The sequence below is a fragment of the Taudactylus pleione genome, unplaced genomic scaffold (assembly GCF_031769625.1).
Source record: "Taudactylus pleione unplaced genomic scaffold, aTauple2 ptg000198l, whole genome shotgun sequence".
Lineage (NCBI taxonomy): Eukaryota > Metazoa > Chordata > Amphibia > Anura > Myobatrachidae > Taudactylus > Taudactylus pleione.
In genome coordinates this window covers 20798664-20806798 of record NW_028284600.1, presented here as the reverse complement: position 1 = coordinate 20806798, position 8135 = coordinate 20798664, and positions in this window count along the sequence as shown.

The window sequence follows — 8135 nt, the reverse complement described above, 5'->3', positions numbered from 1 at the left end:
GAGATAAGAGTCAAATATAAGTTATAACGTACATACTGTAACCGTGCTGAGTCACAGTGTTGGAAGTAAAACCTGACAGTATATATTCTCAAACTAATTTATTAAATCGGGTGATACAAATATATACTGTGTGTGTGTGAGCTCGGTGTGGGGGGCAAATGTATGCGGTTTTTTTACCTTTGGGCGGACCCTTTTAAGATCTTGATATGTGGCCCCCAAAGTTCTAGTTACGCCCTTGCATGCAAACACAGAGGGCTGACATATATACTGTATATATATATATATATATATGGTCACTAAGACTAAAGCTAGCCACACACTGAACCAACTTACATCCAACCAGCCAACTTGTTGATTGGTTGGATTGAAAATCTGGTAAGGATTGGGAGTAATTGATGATCAGCAATTTGCTTCTAAATGCCAGAAAACAGATGAAAATGGTTGTCAGACAAGTTTGTTAAATCATGCAGTACATCAATTGTAATTATATGACCCAGAGTGGGTGCTACCATTATGTAGCAATAATTATTTTGGGGTGAGCGTTTGGGAGTGGGGCCCACGGGGGGGTTCTGACTGGGCCTTTCTCATGGCATCACCACTTAATTCACATAGAATACTTTTATCACTTCTCTATTTGTTTGTACATTATATATGTCATTTTAATTCTTTATCATTTCATTAACACTTATTGATTTATCTTTACACATCTTTTCTACATACTTCACTATCACCTTTTTCCCTTTTTCGTGTGATGCCCTGGGGATGGCCCTTGGTTGGAATTTTTTTGGGGGTGCCTTGCTTCTCGGACGTGAGCCCCTTAATATTAGGGACGCCAGTATAGAGGAGCCTTGACGATTGGCCTGGCGCTTATTCATATATTTGCAAATATGTGTAACCAATACCTCTAAATCTCTATTATCATGTAGGATTTAAGTATTGTTTTTGCTGCAGTGTGCTGGAGGGCAAATCTCTCTTTTTTTCTGTTCAGTGTAAACCCCGCCTTTTACAAGCACCTGTGTTATGCAATTAAGCTGATCTGAGCAACTACCATTTTTCTTTGTAAGTTTGTTAAATGTTTGATCTAAACAATTTGTTCAAACAACAGTTTTTGTCCATTTTCCGGCGTTTGGGAGCAAATCGCTGATTGTCACTTGCTTTCAAACCTTACCAGATTTTCATTCCAACCAATCATCTAGTTGGCTGGTTGGACAGATAATCTTTAGATGTGTGGCCAGCTTTTCTCTGGATTTAATATGAACTTGCATGAGTCATAATGTTTGACCCGCTCTCAAACTCGGCCCTCAGGACCCCAAACAGTACATGTTTTCCAGGTCTCCTCATAGTATCACAAGTGAAATAATTAGCTCCACCTGTGGATCTTTTAAAATGTATCAGTGAGTCATGAATACACCTGTGCACCTGCTGGGTGACCTGTACAACGTGAACTGTATAGGGTCCTGGGGACCGAGTTTAAGAACCACTGGCCTACACACCCGTGTAGGATCCGAGTCCGGCTGGCGGTTTCCCCACCTAACTCATATCTAGAACGAGGCAAAACATCATCATCCCACTGTTTGATTCTCGTGGGTTTTGGATTGTATAAAGGTCCCAGTGATCAGCGCCATTTTAATTCTGGCTGTGGAGAGTGTACAGAGCAGACGTACTCTGCTCTTCTAGGGTGCAGTCAGAGTTGTTGTCAGTGACTTGTCACTATTTGTTTCAAGGGTGCAGTGTTGTCAGGCTGGGGCTGCAGTACATAAAGTTGGGGGTGGTGCTGTGTCACTCACTGTTGTCCTGTCAATCAAAGGGCAGGGGCTGCAGTACATAAATGGCTACTGCTGTGTTGTCCATAAAAGGGCTTGGGCTGCAGTACATAAAGGGGTGCTGCTGTGTTGTCCTGTCCATCAAGAGGCTAGGGCTGCAGTTCATAAAGGGGTGCTGTGTCGTCCAGGGGTGCTCTTCCCCAGTGTATAAAAAATAAAAGTTAAAATCTTATTTTTTTTGTGTGTGTGCTAGGTAGTTACTAGTTAGTAACTAGTTACGCTATTATTGTTCGGTGACACTGTTGGCCAGACCGCAGTTTATCATCCACGTATTTGTGACTCTGCAGGTGGTCCGTTCGCACTCTGCTACTCCACAGGGGTGCTTTGTTGTCCATAAAGGGGTGCTGTGTTGATAATCAAGGGGCTGCTGCCTTATCCAGGAGTGCTTTACCCCAGCGTTAAAAAAAAAAAGTTAAATAAAATTAACATTCCACATGAGTATATATATATATTTTTTTGTGTGCGCTAGCTACACTATAATTGTTCAGTGACACTGCTGGCCAGACTGCAGTTTATCATCCACGTATTGTGACACTATAAGTTGTAGTGCAGTGTGTTTTTCTTAGTCATAAAAAATATTGTGACAGTGGTAGCAAAGTGTGTTATTTTTTTCTTCTTATTCATAAAAAATATTGTGACACTGTAAGTGGTAGCGCAGTGTTTTACTCATAAAAATTATTGTGACACTGTAAGTGGTAGTGCAGTGTTTTACGCATAAAAAATATTGTGACACTGTAAGTGGTAGCGCAATGTGTTATTACACTGTAGGTCATTGATACCGTATTGTAATATTTAAAATTGGTACAAAATGATGTGTGTGCTGTACCCCACTTCGTTTGTGGTTGTTGATATGGAGAACAATCAGTTGAGAGGAGAGCAGGAAGCACATGCTAGTGCTGGAGCTGCTGCCAGTGCCACCAGTCATGATATTAGTGCGTCTACGACATCTACTAAAGCTGATGCCCAAGGGCATTCAGAGCCTAAGTCAGGGCATCTAAAATCAAAGAAACAATCTTTTACATTGGTAAAGAAAAAACATCAAAAGGGAAAGTTAGCTGCAGAAAGACATTAAATTGGCAATATGCCTTTCACCACACGAAGTGGCAAGGAAAGGCTAAGGCCTTGGCCTTTATTTATGACTGGTGGTTCTGCATCTTATGATGATGTAAGCACAAGTGAACATGCTGACATAGAAATAGAGGATGCTTCTGCGGAAGTGCACCAGGATGAGGAGGATATTTGTAAAGCTGATGCTAATAAGGATGTTGATGATGAGGATGTTGATACTGATGAAGTTGTTCATGAGGATGCTGTTTATGTAAATCAGGCACCAGTGGAAGAAACAGTTGTTGCCCATGATAAGGAAAAGCCCATTGTCATGTCTGGGCATAGGACAAAAAAATCCACTTCTTATGTGTGGAATTATTTCCAAATCCGGACAACAAATGTCAAGCCATCTGTACCCATTGTAAAGCCAGAGTATTAGAGGTAGGGACCTTAACCATCTAGGAACCTCTTTTCTTTTACTTAATTTGCAGCGAGTTCATGGAAAAATCAGAAATTAGTGCTAAAAATATATATAACAGACAGTCCAGCATCAGTTAGCTCCCTTCCCTCAGCTAGATTCCAGCACCTGCAATCTCCACCACCAACACCATCATCAATATCCTCACTAATGATCAGAGGTAGTTCTGCATCCAGGATAAAGCTAGGTGACCCCTCCCTTATCCAGTGTTCCTTAGAAGAATTCTTGAGTGCTAGGCCTGCTGCTGCTGGGGGTGGATCTTTATCCCAGAAAGGGACCGAGAAGACTACAACTAGTAGTAATTTAAAAAAAACAACTTACTATTAGACAATCCTTTGATAGAGGAAGCAATTATAACAGCTATCACCCAGTAGCACAGCGGATTACTGACGCCATGACGGCTGTACTAGTATTAGATGAGGATGATAGTGTGGAGGAAGTGCAAAAGGAGGATGAAGGAGCAATTTGTTTCCTATCTGATGCTAATGAGGATGTTGATGTTGTTGTTTGTGTTATTTAGCCACCAGTGGCAGTAATTCTTACTCATGGTAAAAAGAAAGCCATTGTCATGCCTGGGAATAAGACCAGAAAAGCCACGTCTTGTTTGTGGAATTATTTTAACCCAAAACCTGACAACAGTTGTGAAGGCATCTGTACCATTTGTATAGCCAAAGTTAGTAGCGGTAGGTACGTTAACCATCTCGGCACTTCCTCCCTGTTATGTCACTTGAGTCGAGTTCATGCAGTTTATTTAACAAAATTATAATAATTTGTAAATTAATAACAAACAGTCCAGTATCAGCTATCAGCAGTTTGGACCAGCACATGAAATCTCCACCACCAACACCCTCGTCATCAACCTCCTCCTTAATAATTGGAGGTAGTCCTTCCAAAAAATGTTTTGTGGAGGCCTAAACAAACCAAGGACTTCAGCCACAAAAGTGTCAGTCCTTGTCGCTGAAATCAGGCGTTGATACTAAACCATTGCATAAATATGATATCACAGAGTTTTTTCTATGCGTCACAGCTAGTCAGCCCAGGCCAGACCAAAATAAAGGGGTCCTCCTCTAAAGGGCACCCCTAGCCTAGGCTGATAGCCTGGGGCTATCCCCACCACCCCTGGGCGGTGGGTTGATAGTATAAGTGTTGTGTAAAAATAGATTAGTGTAAACATTTTCTTTACAGTAGAACTGCATGTCCCAGCAAGCCTCCCCCGCACGCTGGTACCAGTATGCGGGGCATTAAGGGCCCGCTGGTACCTGTAGTTCACCTGTAAAGAAATGTTTAAAAAAACCTCAAGACACACACCGTGAAAATACAGTTTTATTATATACATATACACTCACACATACTCACCTACATTACCTGGACTGGTCCCCTTGTCCCTGTAGGCATCTAAGGTCTTCTTAAAATAAAAAAACAAACTGTGCCACGCACTAAGTAACAACCACAAGTCCATGGAGAGCCGCAGGGTTATTAAAGTTTACTCTGCAGTTCCCACCATTGACTTCAATGGAGGCAGCCGTTTATTAGCTGAGGAAGGTGGGGGCTGACCTCTCTCAGCCAATGAACATTCATATACGGCTCTACAAAGGCTAGAGATGCACCTGAGCGTTTCATTTGGGAGATAACAACCATCGTGGTTATCAGTTGCCTGGCTCAGTTTTATTGTTTTTTTTATCTTAAGAAGACCATGGATGCCTACTTTGGATCGAAGAGGACAGATCCACGCATAGGAGAAGGTGAGTATGTTTTTTTTACCACAGGTCCCTATGGATAATCTACTGGAGAAGAGGACCGATGCTACAGGGATACATAGGTGAGTATGAGTACATGTGTGAGTGCATGTATGTTTAATAAAATTATACCTGTGTTTTTAATATTGCTTTTACAGAGGAACTACAGGTACCAGTAGGCCTGTAAGTCCCCCGAATGCTGGTACTTGTGGTACTCCAAGTACCAGCATGTGGGGGAGGCTTGATGGGACCTGCAGTTCCACAGCAAAAAACAATATTTTAAACTAATTCAAACGCACTACACCTACACTATCAACTCACCACCCAGGTGTGGCAGGGATAGCCCTGGGCTATCAGCCTAGGCTAGAGGTGCCCTGGAGAGGGGGACCCCTTTATTGGGGGGTCCCCAACTCCCCAGGGATCCTTGGCCTGGGCTGACCAGTGGTCAGGGCTGATGCTGCAGCTGGGGGGCCCGGTGATAGGGCTCCCCTGGCTGTGGCATCAGCCCCCCACTAGAAAGGGTCTGGTGCTGGTTCTGGTAATTACATGGGGACCCTACACAATTTTTTTCCCCTGCAGTTCCAGAACCAGCACTGGTTCTCAGAGCCCAGTGCTGGTCGTACTAAGTACAGTGGAACCCTACGCAATTTTTTCCCTGTACTTAGACAACCAGCACTGGCTATGAATAGTCTGGGGCTGGTTCTGTTTTGGGGGGGGACCCCACGTAATTTTTTTTACAAAATGTAACTATAAGTTTGTAACAATAAGATACATGCAGGCATCTCACTGATGTCTGCATGTATCTGTGTGAAAACGAACTGCTCATGCTGAAAGTGAAAGCATGAAGCAGTTCTTTTCAGTCGGGGATTTTCACTTTGTTTTGAAGTGGGATTTGCTGTTCGATTCGGGCATGAATATGCTCGCAACAAAACGGGGCGGCTGTCTATGTTGATCGACAGCTCGGCCCGTTTTGTAGGCGGGTTGGCGGGGGTGGCTGCACAAACGGAGGCGTTCCCGAAGGAACGCCTGCCGTTTGTGGGTGGCCCTACCGATATCACACGTGATGTAAGTAGTGAACTTCCTGCTTTATTAGAGCAGGCAGTTCACTGGGGCTTGAGGTGGACGAGACCCTACCACAAGGGTCTCGTCACAAGCCCGATGGTCGCGATAATCGTCACCATCGCCAGGCCACCAGCACTAGCTGTGGGTGGTCACCCACAGCTATGCGAGCAGCCTGGAGGCGGAGTTTTAAAAAAAAAATCCATCTTGGTTCAGAGCGAGCGCTCGCAAATAGCGAGCACCTATGAATCAGGCCCTTTGGCCCAGAAACACTTAGAAACAGATACTGATTACAAGCATTACAAACAGTTTTGATTTATTTCACCAGAACAGGACTAAAGACATCTTCTTGTAACAACACCACCTGGCAAGGAATAGCAAATTCATACACTATATATTATTGATTCTTACCTATCTATACACTCTAAATGTCGCTAAATAGCATTATAGGTCGCACAAGAAATAATTGCTTTCCAGACTTGGATTGTGGTTCCGAAGCACAAAAAGATATTATTCACCAAAAAGCAGATAGTTAATGCTGTGATCTAAATACAATTAGCGCAAAAGATTATACATAAGCAAGGTACAGTCAATACATTACGCAGGAGCTCTCGATCGAGAATTCCAGCATCAAAGGTGAAGCATCCATCAACAGAAAGAATATGATGACTGCCTAGCAGGTTCAGGGAGCTTATAAACCCTTGCAGAGATAGGCAATACAAGTTGGCATAATCCCATTGGTTCATCTTCCTGGTTCTCCTGTTACGATGCAGTTCATAGGTCAGTTTATATTGTAATAGCTCAGCCTCGAACAGCTTCTTTGTTTCCGTTTTAACTAATCAATAGACACTACATACAGAGATACATTCTAACCTATAATTCATATCTTGCGAATGCCTGCTGCGATCTACCTGGTTGATGGAACCGGAAGTCTGCAAATTTTCTCAGACATGTACGCAGAAGCTGTTTCTCATTACTAACTAAACCCTGCATGAATATTGTGTTTATCAGTGTGAGAGTGTTGTATATTATTTGCTATTTAGTGTTGTGCGAATATGTGAATACGTGCACACACTGGGAGCGTGCGCACACAATGGTGTGTCATGGATTGTACCAACATAAATCGGACAGTGGACGACCAAATCGTCCGATAACAGTTGAATTGCGGTCGCATGCAATTATTCGACTTCGACAATATTTAGCCTAAACCAATCATATAATATCATATAACATAGCATGCATTACAGTATTCTTAAATAAAATGCTATACTGAACAATATTAGGTATTTTCCAGGGAACTAAGCAATAAATATTTTTATACTGCAGTATAAATTACTCAAACAGTTTAGTGTCTCTGGAGCCTAGACTCTAAATATGAGCTTGGTGGTGCACAAGGACTCTGGTTATCTACATAAATGTTTCCAGAATGATTTTTGACTGAAGCTAGTGTTATTAGTTAATTTGAGCTTTGTCCCAGTAATGAGAGTTTTGTGAACACTGCTATGACTTCTCCCAATAGGAGAAAGAAGAATTTTCTTGTTGGCTAGCTGTAACTGTTGCTGACAGGCTGAAGTTTGTTGCAAAGCAATGGTTACATTGTGGCTGAAAGTTATCAGGTCTGTGCAGAGAGCAAAATAATCGTTACTGTATGCCATTTACTTAATCTCTTCTCTCTCTTAGTCTGGTTGTCAGCTAGCACTTTTCCTTTTGCAGAATTCTTATTTATCCTAAGTTCCACATCACTTAGATGTGGATCAAATTAAACAAGGCTTAATACTTTCCTCTTCCAGAGTTAATATGATGAAGCTAGGTGAATACTGAATGTGATTTGAGAGTCTGTTTAACTCCCCTAGTACCAGTGGCGGATCAAGGAGGGGGCGGGGGCGATTGGGGCGATCGGGGCGATCGCCCCCTGTAGCACGGTGTAGCTGCAATCAGGTCCCTTGTGTCTGTAATGTCAGTACTTTGCCGGGATCACAGATCGCAGATTGA